Below are 22755 nucleotides of genomic sequence, written 5' to 3' on the forward strand. Positions count from 1 at the left end.
TCAAGAGCTGGGGGATGTCTAGAGGAGGGTTAAAGAGAACATTGAGGTGGCTCAGCATCGGCAGAAGTGGAAGGCCGATAGGAGGCGCTCGACAGGGGTTGCCTTCAAAGTAGGAGATAAGGTGTGGCTATCTGTTATGAATGGGTCACCGAGGAGGAAAAAACAAAACAAGCTAAGTCACAGAAAACCAGAGAGGTTGGTAACTATGTAGATTGCAGATCCCTGATCCTAACCACACAACTAGCAGCAGCCATGGAGCGTTCCTACGATGAACCTAGATGCTTCGTCACAGCCAGAGGACTAAATAAGCCTAAAGCAAGAAAAGGGGAAAACTAACTACCCCAGAGCAGACCCCAAAGGAAAGACAGCCCCCACACATGTATTGACGGTGAAACAAGATGAAAACACAAACACAGGCAGGAAAATAGGCTGAGCAAATGATGGGGCCCAAACTAACTAGAAAGGATAGGAATGGAAAGACACTGTCTGCAATCTGCCAAAAACCCTACAAAAATAATGTCCAACACTTCTGATAACAAAATTAACCCTGAAATCACTAGACTTCTCCCACTATATCAGCACTCTGAAATATTCTGAGACAGAGCAAAAAGAGGCCAATCTAATAAGGGACAAAAAGCAAATTGGCAAACACAGATAAATAAGAGTGGAAATTCAGCACAGCCCCAGCCGGGGCTGGCTGACCACACAAAAAACTGAATAGACCAACAAAATCAAGAGTGAACTTTAGCAGAAAAACTTAGCTTGAGCTGACTGGAACAGAGCTGAGAACCAAGACCTGACAAGCCAGAAGGAATCACCAGCCCAGAATAGGGCGTCGGCTGTCTTAAATCCAGTCTGAGATTCCTGAGGTCCAATCCTCATCCTCATCAGGTGGCAGATCTCCACTGATTAAATCAGCCTCACTACCTCCTGTTACCAACAGAGGGAGCCTGGAAGGAGAACTTACAACTGGTAGACCAAAAAATGAACTCACAACAGTACCCCCCTTGAGGAGGGGTCACCAAACCCTCATCCATGCCACCAGGCCAATCAGGATGGGCCCGGTGAAAAGCATGAACCAATCTATTGGCATGAATATCAGAGGTAGAGACCCAAGAATTATCCTCCTGGCCATAACCCTTCCATTTGACCAAATACTGGAGTCTCCGTCTAACCAAACGAGAATCCAATATTTTCTCTACCTCATATTCCACATTGCCTTCAACCAACACAGGGTCAGGAGGTGCTGCCATAGGAACCACTGGCTCAACAAACCTCTTCAACAGAGATTTGTGAAATACGCTATGGATCTTGAACGTAACTGGAAGAGCCAATCGAAAAGAAACAGGAATAAGAATCTCCAAAATCTTATAAGGTCCAATAAATCTTGGCTTAAATTTTGGAGATGCAACCTTCATAGGAATATTCTTAGACAACAACCAAACCATATCACCCAATTTAAACCGGGGACCAATGGTCCTATGCTGGTTGGAAAATCGCTGGGCCTTTTCCTGAAAGAGTGACAACTTATCCACCACTTGGTCCCATATCTACTGCATTCTCTCAACCTCAGTGTCCACACCTGGGCAGGACGAAGATTCCACTTGCCCTGAAGAGAATCGAGGATGAAACCCAAAATTATAGAAAAAGGGCGACATCAAAGTGGCAGAACTAGCTCTATTGTTCAGTGTGAATTCGACCAAGGGAAAAAATGAGACCCAATCATCCTGATCAGCAGATATAAAACATCTTAAATAAGACTCCAAGGTCTTGTTTGTTCTCTCAGTCTGTCCATTGGTCTGCGGATGAAACACGGAGGAAAAGGATAACTGAATTCCCAGATTGGAACAAAAGGCTTTCCAGAATCTGGAAACAAACTGGACTCCTCTGTCGGACACAGTGTTCTCAGGAATCCCATGTAACCGAACCACCTGTTGTAAAAAGAAGGGTACCAACTCAGCGGAAGATGTCAATTTTGGGAGTGGTACAAGATGGACCATCTTCAAAAATCTATCACAAATCACCCAGATAACAGTCATTCTCTGAGAGACAGGAAGATCAGAAATAAAATCCATTGAGATATGGGTCCATGGCCTCTTGGGCACCGGCAGGGGCATCAGCAACCCACTAGAAGAGAACAGGTTTTAGACCGAGAACAAGTCCCACAGGACTGTACAAAATTCCTGACATCACGAGATAAGGCGGGCCACCAAAAAGACCGACTCACCAAATCTCTGGTACCAAAAATACCTGGATGACCAGCCAATGCGGAGCAATGAATTTCAGACATCACTCTCTTTCTCCACTGGTCAGGAACATACAATTTTCCCATTGGGCAACGCTCAGGTTTATCCTCCTGAAATTCCTCCAGGGTGTGTCTCAAATCGGGCGAAATGGCAGAACAAACTACCCCCTCACCTAGGATGGTAGTAGGCTCGGTCACATTAAGACAATCGGCAAAGAAACTCCGAGAAAGGGCGTCTGCCTTAACATTCTTAGTGCCCGGAAGAAAAGAGACCACAAAATTAAAACGCGTGAAAAACAAGGCCCATTTAGCCTGTCTAGGTTTCAAGCATTTGGCCGACTCCAGATAAATCAAATTCTTGTGATCGGTGAGGACCACAACTTGATGTCTAGCTCCCTCCAACCAATGTCTCCACTCCTCAAATGCCCATTTCATGGCCAACAATTCCTGATTCCCCACATCATAGTTGCGTTCAGATGGGGAGACCTTTTGAGAAAAGAAGGCACAGGGATTCATTTTAGATGTTACCGGATCTTTTTGGGACAAAACAGCTCCTGCATCAATCTCAGAAGCATCTTCCTCCACCTGAAATGGAAGTGAGACATCAGGTTGCCGTAAAACTGGAGCTGAAGTAAATCTCCGCTTAAGCTCCTGAAATGCTGAGACAGCCTCAGGAGACCAATTCAGCACATTAGCGCCCTTCTTGGTCAGATCAGTCAGTGGTTTGACAATACCAGAAAAATTACCTATAAATTTCCGATAGAAATTAGCAAAACCCAAAAACTTCTGGAGGGCCTTCAAAGAAGTAGGCTGAACCCAATCATAAATGGCCTGTACCTTGGCCGGGTCCATTTCAATAGCCAATGGAGACAAGAAAAATCCCAAATATGAAATCCTATGTACACCAAAGAGGCATTTTGATCCCTTAACAAACAGGGAATTCTCCCTCAAAATCCGGAACACAGTCCGGACGTGTTCCACATGAGAATCCCAATCACTAGAAAAGATCAAAATATCATCCAGATAGATGATCAAAAACTTATCCATAAAGTCACGGAAAATATCATTCATAAAGGACTGGAAGACAGAAGGGGCATAAGTGAGCCCAAAAGGCATCACCAGGTACTCAAAAAGGCCCTCCGGAGTATTAAACGCCGTCTTCCATTCATCCCCGTGCTTGATGCGAATAAGATTATACGCCCCCCCTGAGGTCAAGCTTAGTAAACCAGCAGGCACTCTTAACTCTGGAGAATAAATCAGACATCAGAGGTAACGGGTACTGATATTTAACCGTCATATTGTTAAGGGAACGATAATCAATACACAGTCTTAATGAGCCATCTTTCTTGGCCACAAAAAAAACCCAGCACCTAAAGGTGACGAGGATGGTCTAATATGACCCTTCTTCAATGACTCCTTAATATAGGATCGCATAGCATCATGTTCGGGTACTGATAAGTTTAAAAGCCGATCCGTGGGAAATTTACACCCAGGCATCAACTCAATTGCACAGTCATAACTCCTATGAGGAGGCAAAGACACAGACTTACTCTCACTAAATACATCAGAAAAATCGGCCAGATAATCAGGAATATCATGAGACTGAGGAGAGTGGAGAAAACAGGAGCGTCCCTAAGAACACACTGACAACCCCAACTCACCACAGTCCCAGATTTCCAATCCTAAACTGGATTATGAGTTTGCAACCAGGGAAAACCCAGAACAATAGTATCATGCAAATTATGCAGCACCAAAAATTTACAATTTTCTTGGTGGTCAGGGGCAACTCGCATTATCACCTGGGTCCAAAACTGAGGTTTATTATCCGCCAAAGGAGAAGCATCAATACCCCTCAAAGGAATAGGCATCCGCAGAGGCGTCATAGAAAAACCACAACGTTTAGCAAAGTCCAAATCCATCAGATTCAACGCTGCTCCTGAATCCACAAAAGCCTTAGTGGAAAACGTGGATAAGGAGCAGATCAGAGTAATTGCCAAAAGGAACTTAGTTTGTACACTGCCCACAGCAAATGTGTGTGCAAAACGTTTCTCTCGCTTAGGGCAGACAGAAATAGTATGAGAGGCATCTCCACAGAAAAAAACACAGCTTATTTCGCCTTCTAAACTCCTGACGTTGTGCCCTAGACAAAACCCCATCACATTGCATAGGATCAGACGTTTGTTCAAAAGGTGGCAGAGCCTCCCGTGTAGTTTTACGTTCACGTAAACGCCGATCAACTAGAATGGCTAATGACATAGAATCATCCAGACTAGAGTTGAGTGACTTTTGGTTTTTTAGGGTCGCGTTTCGTTTCGTGAAACCTGACTTTTCCAAAAGTCGGGTCGAGCAAGATCGTCCGATTATAGGGAAAAGTCGGGGTCGTCCCGAAACACGAAACCCAATGTAAGTCAATGGGGAATAAAAGTCGGCAGTGAGAGGAGGACAGGAAACACACCTACAGTGCCCATTTGAATGCCAAAAGCATCAATTCTTCTTACTTAAGCTTGTCAACCTTAATTAACTTCATAATACAAGTTACGCACTGAAAAATGGGGGTTATTTGGCTAAAGTTGTGGGGGGGGGAGGGCTGGCTGCAGGTTTTCATGTGCCCTGGGCGAAAGAGCGCCCCTTTAACACATACCACAACTCATCATGCTCCGATACGGCAGATAAATAGCGGTATAGTACAATGAAAAATACCTCACTTTTTACATCTCATGACGAGGCCCATCTATTTCTCCATACAGAATCATTGGTCCCATATAATGTTTGAAACAGTATATGATGAGCTCCACATAATGCTACAGTATATGTTGGTCCCCATGGATGAAGCTCCACTGTCTTATGGGCCCAAATAATGCTCCAAACATAATGGGCCCCATTTCTAATGCTCTAGTGTATAATGGGCCCTGTAAATGCTGCTCCAGTGTCTGATGTCCACCTTTGGAATGTTCCAGTGTATGGTGGGCCCCATCTATCATTCTCCAGAGTATAGTGCTCCCCAAAAATTGCTGTCCCAACATTGAAAACAATCAAATAAGTCTCCTCGCTAGGGAATCCCTGTACTTGTCTGGACAGGTGCTGTAGCTTGCTTAACAGCTCGCCAGCCGTTCTCACGCCCAGTATGGATTGCACGTGATTGCACAAAGGTTAGAAAGGGTACCGTATCCCTGGATAACATGTATGGATAGCGTACACATTCAAAATATATGTCTCAGGAGGCAGGCTCAGACGGTGTCAGGCCCAGTATGGATTGCACGTGATTGCACAAAGGTTAGAAAGGGTACCGTATCCCTGGATAACATGTATGGATAGCGTACACATTCAAAATATATGTCTCAGGAGGCAGGCTCAGACGGTGTCAGGCACAGTATGGATTTGACGGCCCAGATTACACAGCAGAGGAGCAGGGAGAGGTAAAGATTGCAAATGCTGGGGCCCTGCCCAAGCAAGGGGGGCCCACTCGTGGGCGTCGGTACTGGCACTGGGCCCCTCAAAGTACAGCGGTGTGTCTGACGGCGGGTGTGCACCACCACCGTCAGAGACACTTGATTGCACTATGAGGGACCCTGTGCCAGTGCCCGCGCCCAAGAGTCGGCCTACCCACCTGTCCAGGGCAACGGCACTCGCACGGTGTCATGCGGTAGGTGGTGACCCCGGCCATGGGGGGGGAGGCAGCACAGTTAGGGAGTTTTAGAAAGTGGCATATGTTGATGTTGGACATTCAGCTGATGCAAAAGGCGAAATAGGTGAAGTACCAGGAAGAGGTGGACCAAAGCAAGCCATTTTTCTGTCACCCTATGTGTCATCAGGGGAAGGTGGGACAAAATCCTTGGAAACCCATGCGTGGTTCATTTTAATGAAGGTTAGATCATCCACATTTTGGGTTGACAGACGGGTCCTTTTTTCTGTCAGGATTGATCCAGCTGCACTGAAGACTCTTTCCGATAGCACACTTGCAGCTGGGCAAGCGAGCTCCTGTAAGGCATATTGGGCCAATTCAGGCCAGGTGTCCAGTTTAGCGGCCCAATAGTCAAAGGGGAATGACCTGTGTGGGAGAACATCGATATGGGAGGAAAAGTAGTTTGTAACCATAGTTGACAACTGCTGTCTCCTGTCACTTTCCATCGATGCAGTATTACCAGTTGTGTGAGCGGTATTTGAAAAATCAGTCCACAACATTGTCATGAAACCCCTGTCTCCAACGCCACTTCTGCTGTGTGCACCACGAACACCTCTGCCAAGCTGCCCCCGGCCCGTACGGCTCATGTGAGAACCATCACCGCTGCTGTGTGCTGGGAATGCCTCAAGCAACCGATTTACCAGAGTTGCTTGTTTATTAGCCAATATTAGGTCAAGGTTCTCCTGTGGCATGATGTTTTGTAATTTGCCTTTATAGCGTGGATCCAGGATGCTGGCCAACCAGTAGTCGTCATCGTTCATCATTTTGGCAATGCGGGGGTCCCTTTTTAGGATCCGCAAGGCATAATCTGACATGTGGGCCAATGTTCCCGGTGTCAATGATGCACTGCGAGTGCTGGGTGGAGGAGCACTTTCTGGCAAATCCACATCCCTCCAGTCACGCACAAACCCTGTACCAGACCTTGCCACGCCAACATTTTCACTTGCCCCACGAGATGCATCCTCCTCCCCTAAGTAATCATCCCCATCATCCTCCTCCTCCTCCTCTTCTTCCTCCACCTCGTCCAGGAGAGGTCCCTGAGCAGACAATGGCTGAATGTCATCAAGGATTCCCTCCTCCTCTTCCTCCTCATCAACATTGGCTGCAGACGCCTGCTCCTTAAGGTGCGTCAAAGTTTGCATGAGCAGACGCATAAGTGGGATGCTCATGCTTAGGATGGCGTTGTCTGCGCTTACCAGCCGTGTGCATTCCTCAAAACACTGAAGGACTTTACAAAGGTCTTTCAGCTTCGACCACTGCACGCCTGTCAACTCCATGTCTGCTCTCAAAGTGCCTGGCCGTGTATCCTCCCACAAATGCATTATGCCCTGCCTCTGCTCGCACAGCCGCTCCACCATGTGCAGGGTGGAGTTCCACCTTGTTGCAATGTCGATAATGAGGAGGTGGTTGGGAAGGTGGAGCAATCGCTGCAGCTTCTGCGTACGAACGGAGTGTACAGGGCAGCACGGTGGCTCAGTGGTTAGCCTGGTCCTGAGTCCTGAGTCCTGGGTTCGAATCCCACCTAGGACAACATCTGCAAGGAGTTTGTATGTTCTCCCCGTGTTTGCGTGGGTTTCCTCCGGGCACTCCGGTTTCCTCCCACACTCCAAAGACATACTGATAGGGAATTTAGATTGTGAGCCCCATCGGGGACAGTAATGAAAATGTGTGCAAACTGTAAAGCGCTGCGGAATATGTTAGCGCTATATAAAAATAAAGATTATTATTATTATTATTATTACAGGCGACCGGCGGATGTGCGCGCACAGTCTTCGCACCTTCTGGAGCAGGGCTGTTAACTCTGGATAATTTTTGAGGAAGCACTGCACCACCAGGTTCAAGGTGTGAGCCAAGCAAGGTATGTGGCTGAGTTTTGAAAGGGCTATGGCTGCCACAAAATTACGGCCGTTATCACTAACTACCTTGCCTGCCTCAAGATGTACACTGCCCAGCCATGACTCAGTTTGTCGCTTCAAGTACTCGGCCAGCACCTCGGCGGTGTGTCTGTCGCCCAAACACATCATCTGCAACACAGCCTGCTGACGCTTTCCACTAGCTGCTCGATAGGGGGACACATCGTGTGCAACAGTGGCAGCTGCAGATGGAGTGCTCGTACGACTGCGCTCTGTGGACGAGCTTTCGCTTCTGGAGGAGGAGGAGGAGGAGGGTCGAACGCCTACAGCCAACTGTTTCCTATACCGTGGGCTAGGCAGCACTGTCCCACCACCGCTGTCCCCTGTGGACCCTGCATCCACCACATTAACCCAGTGCGCAGTGATGGACACGTAACGGCCCTGGCCATGCCGACTGGACCATGCATCAGTTGTGAGGTGCACCTTTCCGCTCACTGACTGCTTGAGTGCATGGACAATGCGGTCTTTCACATGATGGTGGAGGGCTGGGATGGCTTTGCGAGAGAAGAAGTGGCGACTGGGTAGGTCATAGCGTGGTACTGCATAGGCCATGAGTTCACGGAAAGCTATGCTTTCCACCAACCGAAAGGGCATCATCTCAAACGAGATTAGTTTGGCAATGTGGGCGTTCAAACCCAGTGTAAGCGGATGAGAGACTGAGTACTTTCTTGACCAACTCATAGTGTCTGGGAGGGTGAGCTGGACTTGAGAGCTGCATATGGTGGAAGTAGCGGTGGACAGGGCGGACTGAGAGAGGGTTGATGATGGTGATGGAGTTGGTGTTCTTTCTGATGGCCTAGAATCAGTCTTTCGTTGATATAACAGTGGGATTCCCTGACTGCTGTGATCTTGCAACGACACCTCAACATTTGCTGCTGCGCTAACTGGTGGGCTTACAGTGGGGGAAACAATGTAGCGTTGCTGACTACCTTCGTTGTGATCAGTTGCACATGTGGCACTTGAGGTTTGGTGTTGTGTCCATGCTTGCAAGTGCATGCTGGTTAAATGTCTAAGCATGCAACTGGTATTCAAATTTTTCAGATTTTTCCCTCGGCTAAAGGTCTTTGCGCACTTCTTACAGATAACCTTGGCCTGATCATGAGGATTTTGTTCAAAAAAGTGCCACACTGCACTCTTCCTACTTTGGCAGACATTTTGCGGCCTAGCACGCTGTGATCTTTTGACCCTCTGGACAAGCTGTCCAGCAACTCTTTTGATGTTTGGAACCTGTCTTTGGAGTGCTCCGGGCCTGCCAGATAACAGCTGTTGCGATGTCGATGTCTGCTGTGGATGCTCCTCATCTGAGCTATTGGAAGCAGCACCCTCTTCCCCCAATGGATGCCAATCTGGGTCAACAACTGGGTCATCCATCACCTCCTCTTCTATGTCATGTGCACCTTTCTCTGTGTCACCGTGTATGGTGGTATAGTGTGCGGGAAGGGGCACCTGAGTCTCATCAGGGTCAAAATCTGGCTCTGTACACTGCGAGGACAATGTAGTGCTCTGAGTGAATGTACCAGCAGAATCATCCATCAGCGGCTGTGCATCAGTGCACTCCATGTCAGATTCATCTTGGCCTGGGTAATTCACCATTTCACTTGATAATCCAGGCATGGTATGTGAAAACAGCTCCATGGAGTAATCAGTAGTATGGCCTGCGTCATCCTTCAATCTTGGTTGGGGTGAAGGACACAAGGAAAGGTGTGGTTCATGAACATGAGCCTCCAATGACGACTCAGTGCTTTTACTTTTTACAACTGAAGAAGAGGAGGCGATAGAGCTGGAGGCTGAGTCAGCAATGTAAGACAAAACTTTTTCCTGATGCTCTGCCTTTAAAAGCGGTTTGCCAACTCCTAGAAAACTAAGCGTTCGAGGCCTTATGTAGCCAGACGATGATGCAGGGTCAGCACCTCCTGCATTCGGTCCTATTTTGCTCTTGCCACTACCATCAGATCCACCACCAACACCATCATTACCAGCTGCCAACCCCCGCCCAATTCCACGGCCTCTTCCACCAGCCTTCCTCATTTTTGGTAGAAATGTAGACAAAATTCAACAAACTATATAGTAATGTAAAACAAGGTACAAGGTGTCTATAGGACAGGGGAGATTTAGAATTTCTGCACACACTTGTGGACAGTGGACACTTTTGGATTGTGTGAGGCCCACTGATATCTGAGCGCTATGTGACAGGCTCGATGGCACAGCTGCCTGTGACCAAAGTGACGAGAGGATAATGGAGATTTTGAATCTCTGCGCACACTTTTGGACACTGGACACTTGTGGATTGTGTGAGGCCCACTGATATCTGAGCGCTATGTGACAGGCTCGATGGCACAGCTGCCTGTGACAAAAGTGACGAGAGGATAATGGAGATTTTGAATCTCTGCGCACACTTTTGGACACTGGACACTTGTGGATTGTGTGAGGCCCACTGATATCTGAGCGCTATGTGACACGCTCGATGGCACAGCTGCCTGTGACCAAAGTGACGAGAGAATAATGGAGATTTTGAATCTCTGCGCACACTTTTGGACACTGGACACTTGTGGATTGTGTGAGGCCCACTGATATCTGAGCGCTATGTGACACGCTCGATGGCACAGCTGCCTGTGACCAAAGTGACGAGAGGATAATGGAGATTTTGAATCTCTGCGCACACTTTTGGACACTGGACACTTGTGGATTGTGTGAGGCCCACTGATATCTGAGCGCTATGTGACACGCTCGATGGCACAGCTGCCTGTGACCAAAGTGACGAGAGGATAATGGAGATTTTGAATCTCTGCGCGCACTTTTGGACACTGGACACTTGTGGATTGTGTGAGGCCCACTGATATCTGAGCGCTATGTGACAGGCTCGATGGCACAGCTGCCTGTGACCAAAGTGACGAGAGGATAATGGAGATTTTGAATCTCTGCGCACACTTTTGGACACTGGACACTTGTGGATTGTGTGAGGCCCACTGATATCTGAGCGCTATGTGACACGCTCGATGGCACAGCTGCCTGTGACCAAAGTGATGAGAGGATAATGGAGATTTTGAATCTCTGCGCACACTTTTGGACACTGGACACTTGTGGATTGTGTGAGGCCCACTGATATCTGAGCGCTATGTGACACGCTCGATGGCACAGCTGCCTGTGACCAAAGTGACGAGAGGATAATGGAGATTTTGAATCTCTGCGCACACTTTTGGACACTGGACACTTGTGGATTTTGTGAGGCCCACTGATATCTGAGCGCTATGTGACACGCTCGATGGCACAGCTGCCTGTGACCAAAGTGACGAGAGGATAATGGAGATTTTGAATCTCTGCGCACACTTTTGGACACTGGACACTTGTGGATTGTGTGAGGCCCACTGATATCTGAGCGCTATGTGACAGGCTCGATGGCACAGCTGCCTGTGACCAAAGTGACGAGAGGATAATGGAGATTTTGAATCTCTGCGCACACTTTTGGACACTGGACACTTGTGGATTGTGTGAGGCCCACTGATATCTGAGCGCTATATGACACGCTCGATGGCACAGCTGCCTGTGACCAAAGTGACGAGAGGATAATGGAGATTTTGAATCTCTGCGCACACTTTTGGACACTGGACACTTGTGGATTGTGTGAGGCCCACTGATATCTGAGCGCTATGTGACACGCTCGATGGCACAGCTGCCTGTGACCAAAGTGACGAGAGGATAATGGAGATTTTGAATCTCTGCGCACACTTTTGGACACTGGACACTTGTGGATTGTGTGAGGCCCACTGATATCTGAGCGCTATGTGACAGGCTCGATGGCACAGCTGCCTGTGACCAAAGTGACGAGAGGATAATGGAGATTTTGAATCTCTGCGCACACTTTTGGACACTGGACACTTGTGGATTGTGTGAGGCCCACTGATATCTGAGCGCTATGTGACACGCTCGATGGCACAGCTGCCTGTGACCAAAGTGACGAGAGGATAATGGAGATTTTGAATCTCTGCGCACACTTTTGGACACTGGACACTTGTGGATTGTGTGAGGCCCACTGATATCTGAGCGCTATGTGACACGCTCGATGGCACAGCTGCCTGTGACCAAAGTGATGAGAGGATAATGGAGATTTTGAATCTCTGCGCACACTTTTGGACACTGGACACTTGTGGATTGTGTGAGGCCCACTGATATCTGAGCGCTATGTGACACGCTCGATGGCACAGCTGCCTGTGACCAAAGTGATGAGAGGATAATGGAGATTTTGAATCTCTGCGCACACTTTTGGACACTGGACACTTGTGGATTGTGTGAGGCCCACTGATATCTGAGCGCTATGTGACACGCTCGATGGCACAGCTGCCTGTGACCAAAGTGATGAGAGGATAATGGAGATTTTGAATCTCTGCGCACACTTTTGGACACTGGACACTTGTGGATTGTGTGAGGCCCACTGATATCTGAGCGCTATGTGACACGCTCGATGGCACAGCTGCCTGTGACCAAAGTGATGAGAGGATAATGGAGATTTTGAATCTCTGCGCACACTTTTGGACGCTGGACACTTGTGGATTGTGTGAGGCCCACTGATATCTGAGCGCTATGTGACACGCTCGATGGCACAGCTGCCTGTGACCAAAGTGATGAGAGGATAATGGAGATTTTGAATCTCTGCGCACACTTTTGGACACTGGACACTTGTGGATTGTGTGAGGCCCACTGATATCTGAGCGCTATGTGACACGCTCGATGGAACAGCTGCCTGTGACCAAAGTGACGAGAGGATAATGGAGATTTTGAATCTCTGCGCACACTTTTGGACACTGGACACTTGTGGATTGTGTGAGGCCCACTGATATCTGAGCGCTATGTGACAGGCTCGATGGCACAGCTGTGACAAAAGTGACTAGAGGATAAGGGAGATTGGATTGCTTTTAAAAAAGCAGTTTGCGGAGCAGTGGGTAAACAGCAATGCCAGCGTGTCAGGAAGCCTTAAAAGGCAGCCCAACAACCAACACCACTGATACACCACAATATAGCCTCCCCTTGCACTGCACACACAGTGACTTGTGTGTTGTGCAGGCCAAATCGCTAGCAGCAGAAGCAGTTTTTTTGTCTTCTTCCCTGCCTAACGCTCTCCCTACAGAATCAGCAGCAACCTCTCCCTATACTAAGATCGGCAGAAGTAAGATGGCGGTCGGCGTGCACGCCCTTTTATACCCCCTGTGATGCCCACCAAAGCAAGCCAATCACTTGCATGCCCTTCTGAAAGATGGTGGTGACCCGTGCCTAGGTCATCACGTTGCCCACAGTGTCCGTGGATCCTGATTGGCTGAAAAAGAGCGCAAAACAAACTTTTGAAACGCGACTTTGGCGCGTAAGTCACCGACCTCGTGGCCGACCTCATCCTAGGGTCGGGTTTCGTTTCATGAAACCCGACTTTGCCAAATGTCCGCGACTTTTGAATTTTTTCGACCCGTTTCGCTCAACTCTAATCCAGACCACAGGGAACAGGAAATCCCACCATAACATCTTTTACAGTCACTGATAAACCCTTCCGAAAGAGAGCTGCCAATGCAATCATTCCATGTAGTAAGGACTACCCTGTTTCGGAATTTTTGACAGTATAGCTCTGCAGAATCCTGACCCTGGTTTTATGCCAACAGGGTTGATCAACAGCATAGGTTCATCATACAACAACCCCAAGGCTGGAAAAAATGTATTCACATTAGTCAGAATAGGATTTTCAGGTGTCAGAGAAAAAAAACAATCCTGGGGATCGCCGCGCAGCAAAGAGATGACAATTTTAACCTGCTGCACAGAGCTCCCCGATGAGTTAGGCTTCAAGGTAAGAAATAATTTACAATTATTCATAAAATTCAGAAATTTAGACCAATCCCCAGAAAAAACATCAGGAGAAGGGATCTTAGGTTCAGCAGCATGTGACTGAATGAGGTAGGTGGTGGAAATTCCCTGCACTTCAGCAGCAAGTTGCTCCACACGATCAGACAATTGCTTAATCTCCATTAGGAAAAAAAAATCCTCCTACGGCCCCAGAAAAAAAGAGGAAAAAATACATAAAAAAAAATTCTGACACTTTTTTTTTCTTTTTTCTTCTTTTTCAACAACTTTTTCCTGCTTTTGAGTACCCTAGAATCTGCAGTATGGCTGGTGATTCTGTTATGAATGGGTCACCGAGGAGGAAAAAACAAAACAAGCTAAGTCACAGAAAACCAGAGAGGTTGGTAACTATGCAGATTGCAGATCCCTGATCCTAACCACACAACTAGCAGCAGCCATGGAGCATTCCTATGATGAACCTAGATGCTTCATCACAGCCGGAGGACTAAATAAGCCTAAAGCAAGAAAAGGGGAAAACTAACTGCCCCAGAGCAGACCCCAAAGGAAAGACAGCCCCCACACATGTATTGACGGTGAAACAAGATGAAAACACAAACACAGGCAGGAAAATAGGCTGAGCAAGCGATGGGGCCCAAACTAAATAGAAAGGATAGGAAAGGAAAGACACTGTCTGCAATCTGCCAAAAACCCTACAAAAATAATGTCCAACACTTCTGATAACAAAATTAATCCTGAAGTCACTAGACTTCTCCCACTATATCAGCACTCTGAAATATTCTGAGACAGAGCAAAAAGAGGCCAATCTAATAAGGGACAAAAAGCAAATTGGCAAATACAGATAAATAAGAGTGGAAATTTAGCACAGCCCCAGCCGGGGCTGGCTGACCACACAAAAAACTGAATAGACCAACAAAATCAAGTGTGAACTTTAGCAGAAAAACTTAGCTTGAGCTGACTAGAACAGAGCTGAGAACCAAGACCTGACAAGCCAGAAGGAATCACCTGCCCAGAATAGGGCGTCGGCTGTCTTAAATCCAGTCTGAGATTCCTGAGGTCCAATCCTCATCCTCCTTATCAGGTGGCAGATCTCTACTGATTAAATCAGCCTCATTACCTCCTGTTACCACCAGAGGGAGCCTGGAAGGAGAACTCACAACTGGTAGACCAGAAAATGAACTCACAACAGCTATCCTCTAAGAATACTAGATTGAAGTTGCCCTCTCTGAAGTTGGGTCCTAGATTCATAAGTCCGTATGAAATTCTGGAGGTGGTCAATCCAGTCTATAGTAGTCTCTCACCAAGGATTTTCTCCCACAATTGCTCAGTTTGGCTGGACGGCCAGGTCTAGGAAGACTTCTGGTGGTCCCAAACTTCTTCCATTTAAGGATTATGGAGGCCACTGTGCTCTAAGGAGCCTTGAGTACTGCAGAAATTCTTTTGTATCCTTGGCCCGATGTGTGCCTTGCCACAATTCTGTCTCTGAGCTCCTTGACCAGTGCCTTTGACCTCATGATTCTCATTTGGTCTGACATGCACTGTGAGCTGTGAGGTCTTATATGGATAGATGTGATGTGTGCCTTTACAAATCAAGTCCTATCAGTTTAATTAACCACAGCTGGACTCCAATGAAGGAGTAGAGCTATCTCAAGGAGGCTCACAAGGAAATGGACAGCATGTGACGTAAATATGTGTGTCTGAGCAAAGGGTCTGAATACTTATGACCATGTGATTTCATTTTTTCTTTAATAAATTTGCAAAAATTTCTACATTTCTGTTTTTTTCAGTGTACATTAATGAGAAAAAAATGAACTTTTTTGAATTTACCAAATGGCTGCAATGAAACAAAGTGTGAAAAATTTAAAGGGGATCTGAATACTTTCCGTACCCACTATAACTCTGCTTCAAATATGTTGGTTTCATTCAGCATGAAGATGAAGTTCTGTCTATTCCCGCATGTCCTTATGAATAGGTTTGGTAACTACAAATAATTGTATCATATACATAAAATTGCTTAAAACAGAAAAAAAATATTAACAAATAGCCAAAGGCTTCAAATAATGGACCTAATATGTCTTCCTCACCTAAACAATCATAAGAATCCTTACCCCCACTTGAATCAATGTAACTGCAAAATACTGTTTAGTGGCACGTGAAAGTTTGGGCACACCTGGTCAAAATTACTTTTATTGTGAACAGTTAAGCAAGTTGAAGATGAAATCATCCCTAAAAGGCCTAAAGTTAAAGATGGCACACTTCCTTTGTATTTTTGTGAAAAAATATATATATACTGCAATTTTTTACATTTTAAAAATTAAAGGACTGAAAATGAGTTGATGTAAAAGTTTGGACTCCCTTTGGAGATCTGTGTGCTCAGGTAATTTTGACCAAAGTTTCAGACTTCTATTAAACTGCTAGGGTTATGTCTCTTTTACTGTCATCATTACGAAAGGCCTGGTGATGCAAATTTCCCAGCTTTATAAAAAAAAACCAGCCCCTCTAACCTTGTGCCCAAAAACAGCAGCCTTTGGTTCTTCTAAGTAGCTGATTAGCACTCTGACAATGAAAATAGTGGAGGCCCACAAAGCAGGAGAAGGCTAAAAGAAAATGGCAAAGTGTTTTCATGTTGCCCATTCCTCAGTTCGATACGATATGCAGCAAAAGTGAGAACTAAAATGTAACCTTTAATACAACAATTAAAAAGATAGCATAAAAGTGACACCCTTGTGAAAACACAAATAAAGTGGTTGTATAATTATCCTAGATGCCATCTGACTGAAAGAACTACCACCTCAGGATGAAATAAGATCTTTTCTGCAGTAGTCAGAAAGTCTATATACGCAGAGAATAATAATTATAATTAGCTGGTACGCAGAAACGGAAAGCCAACCATAGAGAAAGCAAACATCATAATACTGATTGCATATACAATGATATCTATGACAGAGAATATCAATATGTAAACATAAAATAGGAAAAAATTGGAACGTTCTCACCAATTTCATTTAGCCTTAGAAGGGGAAGGAGATGATCCTGGGTTATAAATCCCAACTCAGGAGAGAGACCAACATTACCCTGTCAATCCCTATGGGTCTAGCAATAGTCTAACACCCATTAACTTCCGCCCTTACAAGGGCATTCCACAGCTATCCCTAACCTGGGCATGCCCTGCACTTTCCCTTAGAATGTCGTCCCAATGCGTTTCTTCCAAGATGAATCATCAGAGGACTACCTTGAGCTGGGAAATAAAGTGCTAAAGTGCTATGTAAGCATATGCCATCTGCTATATGTACTGTCCTGCAGAGAAGTCATGGCTATCCTTATATAGGGAGTGGATTAAGTGAGGGAATTCACCACTTCCTGTAATGCCATCTGAAGGTTAATGAATTAATTAGAATTCCTCAGATTTTAACCCATACTATCTATTAACCTGGCTTATGTGGTCAATAGACTGAACAACATGATAAATCGCGGGTATGTGGAACATCCCTTAATATGAAGAAAATGCCAGAAATACAGGAGAGCTGCTGCTACAATGGCTTTTCCGGTCAATGGACCGCACGCCCTAGTCATTTCCTGATAGCTGGAGCGCATCATGAGGTGAAAAAAGGGGACGGAGCCATAAATGCAAAGGAGCCTCCAGTTCCAACGTCACCCACCAGACAAACAGAATAGAGATGTGCAAAAAAACACACACAAACAAATACATGCCTGTCACAAAGACATAGCGTTACCTATTACACCCACAGTGCCTGCAAAAAGGCCAAGGCACAACAAAAGCAGGGGAGCGGGAGGCAGGGCCAACACACAGTGGAGCACACAGCATTGTCACAATTCTCTGTCAGGCACTCCTGCTGGGGAGGGAGGCAAACCATCCAGTGCCTGAACCGCAAACATCGGAAGTAACAACAGCATGATTGTAAGGGGAACACAGACAGGGGAAATCACAATTAACTTGTAATAAATACCACACATACTCATATGTATATAAAGCGTATTATAGGTAAGATGATGCCACAATAAGGTGAGGTGCGACTGAATGGATAATTTATTGAAATTATGCCATTTATGGTAGATTTATTTTCCTAAATGACCCAAAGATGACAAGGTCATAGATAATTACAATATATGCTAATCCTGTCTAAAAGATGGCAGAATAAAGGATTTAAGCAGATGTTCATGGAATGAATAGATATGTCTTTTAGAGTGTAATGGATTGGTCAAAACAAGCAGTTAAATAAAGCAACTATAATTAATCTGATCATTAAGGCCATTCGGCATTAATTTTTTTAGATAAAAAATCCATTTGGCTTCATTTTGTAGCAATAATTAATCCCAATCACCGTCTCTCATAGGTCTGGAAACCTTCTCTATTGCCATGAATTTAATATGGCTGATGTTGCCATTGTGTGAATTATTGATGTGGCGAGAGATAGCGGTATCTCTTTTGTGTTCTACATCCACCTCCAACATGTTTGCCTACCCTTCTTTTAAATTCTCTAATAGTCTTGCCAACATATTCCAAACCGCAAGAACAATTGGCTTTATAAATAACACCCTTAGAACTGCAATTGACAAATTGTTTAATTTGAAATTCTTTGCCTATTACATTACTTACAAAGGCGTTACCGGTATTAATATGTTGGCAGGCTACACGATGGCCACATTTAAAACATCCGGTCACACTTCTATTTAATCAGGTTTTTGTAGAAGGTCCAATGAAGTGGCTATGGCTTTTTTTTTATATATACTTTCTCTGGCTGGACAAACTGTTACGGATCTGCAGCACAGGACTAGGGACGAAGGGGGAAAACTGACCCTGCACTACGACTAGGCTGATACCCTACGATGGAGTGGGCAACCCATTCGTTGTGAATAGACCCACCGACGATCCTAGGTTAATCTCGATCGAAGACCTATAGATAGGAGGAAGGGGGTCCCTGAAAGGTCTAAGAACTGGGTACAAAAAGGGGTAGCCTCCTAATAGAAAACAAAGAGAAGGCTGCAGAAAAAAACTGAAAACAGAAACTAAGACTAGCAGAACCAGGGGTCCCAGCACTGCACTAATTAAACACACAGAAGGCAAAGCAAAGCTCCAAGCAGAACTCAAGCAGATTAACACTGTTGTCCAGCAAGGCCTGCTGGAGGTCATTTTGCAGGGCTCTGGCAGTGCTCCTCCTGTTCCTCCTTTCACAAAGGCGGAGATAGCGGTCCTGCTGCTGGGTTGTTGCCCTGCTACAGCCCCCTCCACGTCTACTGGTGTACTGGCCTGGCTCCTGGTAGCGCTTCCAGCCTCTGGACACTATGCTGACAGACACAGCAAACCTTCTTGCCACAGCTCACATTGATGTGCTATCCTGGTTGAGCTGCATTACCTGAGCCACTTGTGTGGGTTATAGAGTCCATCTCATGCTACCACGAATGTGAAAGCACAACCAACATTCAAAAGTGACCAAAACATCAACCAGAAAGCATTGGTACTGAGATGTGGTCTGTGGTCCCCACCTGCAGAACCACTCTTTTATTGTGGGTGTCTTGATAATTGCCAATAATTTCCATCTGTTGTCTATTCCATTTGCACAACATGTAAAATTGATTGTCAATCAGTGTTGCTTCCTAATTGGACGGTTTGATTTCACAGAAGTTTGATTTACTTGGAGTTATATTCTGTTGTTTAAGTGTTCCCTTTATTTTTTTTTGAGCAGTGTATACATACAGTATATATGTGTAAACACAGTTTTTTCTTTCTCTGAAATACAAAGGAAATTGTTAAGATTAGGTAACCGAGGAGGATAACAGGGGAATAGGTGAGGCAACCAGATAACCAGAGAAGTTGGTAACTTAGCGGATTGCAGACCCCTAAACTGACAACACAACTAGACTTAGCCGAGGGACGCACCTATGATGCCATAGACGCCTCGGCACAGCCAAAGAATTAACTAAGCCTAAAAAGAGAAAGGGGAAAGCTAAACTGCCCCGGAGTAGAACCCCAAAGGAATAGATAGCCCCCGAACATATATTGCCGGTGAGACAAGATGAGGCACAAGCACAGGCAGAAAATAGAGTAAGCAAATAATGGGGCCCAAACTGTCTAGATAGAATAGGACAGGAAAGGATACTGTCTGCAATCACGCAAAAAACCCTAAGAAAAATTCCAACACGTCTGTTATGCAAAAATACTGAGGCCACACAACCTCTCCCCCACTAAATCAGAACTCTGGTGTAACTGGACGCAAACAAAATATATCGATATAGCAGGGGATTATAAATACTGCAAAGACTGACATAGCTGTGGCAAATGAAACAGGCCAGCACAGGTCCCAGCAGGGAACCAGGCTGGACTCACATCAGCAAGGCAGAAATCAGAGAAAAGAAAAAATGGATCAAATGCAAAAAGATTCAAGCAGACAAATAGCTTATCTGAAAGTTGCAGGACGAAGCAGGAGGCAAGCAGACTTCCAAAAGACTCAGAAAGAAAACCAAATCACCGGCAAGAGCTGAGGGAAGGTTGATCATTTAAATCACTCCAGTATGTAACACCTGAACTCCAATCATCCTGCTCAGGTGATTGACATCTGTCAGGCAGACCAGCTCCATTACCAGCAGCAACCACCAGAGGGAGCCCAAACTCAGAAGCCAGGTCAAAAGTGTTCACAACAGGAAATGTGTCATCCTTAACTTTAGGCCCTTTAAAGTTAATTTCATCATAGTAATTTTAACTAGGGGTACCAAAACTTTTACATACCAATGTAACTGTCTATGTTTTATTTTTCTATTATTTTATTTTTTTTTCTGAGTAGCTTACTTGAATTTCCTTTAAGTGGAGGATAGGAAATGTAACTTTGTTTAGGTGGAAAAGGAATCTTAGTTCCATTGATTATATACCGTAATTAAACTATTATCCTTAAAGACGCAGCCAGTTTTATGTTTTTGCACTCTCATTTTTTCCTTTGCATGTTTTGATCATTTCTAATCACGTTTTTCTTTGCATTGTTGTGGCCATTGACAAGAAGCAATTAGGGAATTTCAATTCTTTCTTCTTTTAGCATTTACTAATGAGGTTAATTAATTTGATATTTTGATAGATACGACTTTCACGGATGCTGTGATACCGCATATGTATTTTTAATCTTTATTTATTTTTTTTATTTTAACTGGTGAAAAGCAGAGTAATTTTAATATTTTTTTATATTTTCTTTTCAATTATTTTTTAGTTCCCATAGGAACATATCATACGAATAAAGCAGTCACTGTAGAAGCACATTATGTTTGGATAAATAGAAGGAATGAGGTGATGATGAAGACCAGCAACCAAATGACTTGATACAATCAAAATAATGGTGGAGAAGACCCTGGTGGACCTCTCTAGGGCTGCAAAATATCAATCTTCTTACAGATCTTTCATACATCAAGTTGCAATGACCTGAGACTGAGCTGAAGATCATTAAAAAAATAAAAATAACGGGACTTGAACCTGCGATTGTTTGTTTGCTTGTATTACATACAGTAATACTTCACTATTACCCTAGATAATAAATATCAGTGTGCCCTGTTAATTCCTCTGTTAATCACCAATATTATAGACAGATGCCTGCTATGTCATAGATCGTTACAAACATGGTGACACACTTAATTGCATAATATTATGTCATGGAGTATTAAAGGTTTAATAAATACCTTAATTCTTTTTGTTTTTAGACAATATTAAGTATATATCATTATTATTAAGTATAATACCATCCCAGATTAAGCATGACTGTTCCAAATGGGGGAGTTGTCCCACTGTCCGGAAGGTCAGAGCTATGTCCTGATTTTCAATCATGTTGTCTGCGATATCTCCTGCAGTGTAATCTTTAACCCCTTTCTGCCATTAGACGTACTATCCCGTCCATGTGCCCTGGGACTTAATTCCCAAGGACGGGGTAGTATGTCTAATGCGATCAGCGGCACCCTCGTGGTAAGCGCCGCTGATCGCGGCCAGGTGTCAGCTGATTATCACAGCTGACACCCGGCACAATGTGTCAGGGGCGGTCACGGACCGCCCCCTACACGTTAACCCCTTGTACACCGTGATCAAACACGATCGCGGTGTACCAGGGTTAAAGGGAAGCATCGGCAGGGAGGGGGCTCCCTCCGTGCTTCCCTGAGCCCCTCACGGCAGCACAATGTGCAGCGCTGCTGCGGGGGACTGCTTCCCTACAGGCCCCCGGATCCAAGATGGTGACGGGGGCCTGTAGGGAGCTGACTTCCTCACTGCCTGCAAAGCGCAGGCATGAGGAAGTCTGCAGAACTGCCTGTGACAGATTGCTGATCTGTCACAGTGATCTGTGATGTGACAGATCAGCGATCTGTCACAGGACAGTGATGTCCCACCTGGGACTATGTAATAAAGTAAAAAAAAAAATGTGTAAAAATAATTTTTAAAATATCGCTAAATAAATTAGTAAAAAAAAAATATATATTCCCCAATAAATTCATTTTTTGAAAATAAAAAACAAAACAATAAAAGTACACATATTTGGTATCACCGCATCGGTAGTGACCCGCCCTATAAAACCCCTTTAGAGAACCCCTTAAAAAATAAAAATAAAAAACGAAGCAAAAAATAATGATTTATTATCATACCACCGAACAAAAAGTGCAATAATGCGCGATCAAAAAGATGCATATAAATATCCATGGTAGCACTGAAAACGTCATCTTGTCCTGCAAAAAACGAGCCATGATACAGCGTCATCCGCAAAAAAATAAAAAAGTTATAGCTCGCAGAATAAAGCGATGCAAAAATAATTATTTTTTATATTAAATTGTTCTCATTGCAAAAAACCGACAAAACATTCCCATTAGGGTTAGGGTTAGGGCTAGGGTTAGGGTTAGGGCTAGGGCTAGGGTTAGGGCTAGGGTTAGGGCTCAGATTAGGGTTAGGGGTGTGTTGGGGTTAGGGTTGGAGTTATAATTGGGGGGTTTCCACTCTTTGGGCACATTGGGTGTTTTCCAAATGCAACATGGCGTCTGATCTCAATTCCAGCCAATTCTGCGTTGAAACAGTCAAATGGTGCTCCTTCCCTTCCAAGCTCTGC

General features: G+C 45.0%; 1 long non-coding RNA gene across 1 annotated transcript in view; it reads left to right on the plus strand.

Moving 5' to 3' along the window:
• LOC141092765 (uncharacterized) overlaps nt 1-21353 on the plus strand; it is a 169954-nt gene extending 148601 nt beyond the window's left edge. Inside the window, exon 5 of the long non-coding RNA XR_012232904.1 lies at nt 20890-21353. This is a non-coding gene — a long non-coding RNA (uncharacterized lncRNA). The remainder of the gene's footprint in view (nt 1-20889) is intronic.
• The last annotated feature ends 1402 nt before the right edge of the window (nt 21354-22755 follow it).

The sequence above is a fragment of the Dendrobates tinctorius genome, unplaced genomic scaffold, assembly GCF_039654945.1.
Source record: "Dendrobates tinctorius isolate UK_male_01 unplaced genomic scaffold, ASM3965494v1 ptg000060l, whole genome shotgun sequence".
Classification (NCBI taxonomy): domain Eukaryota; kingdom Metazoa; phylum Chordata; class Amphibia; order Anura; family Dendrobatidae; genus Dendrobates; species Dendrobates tinctorius.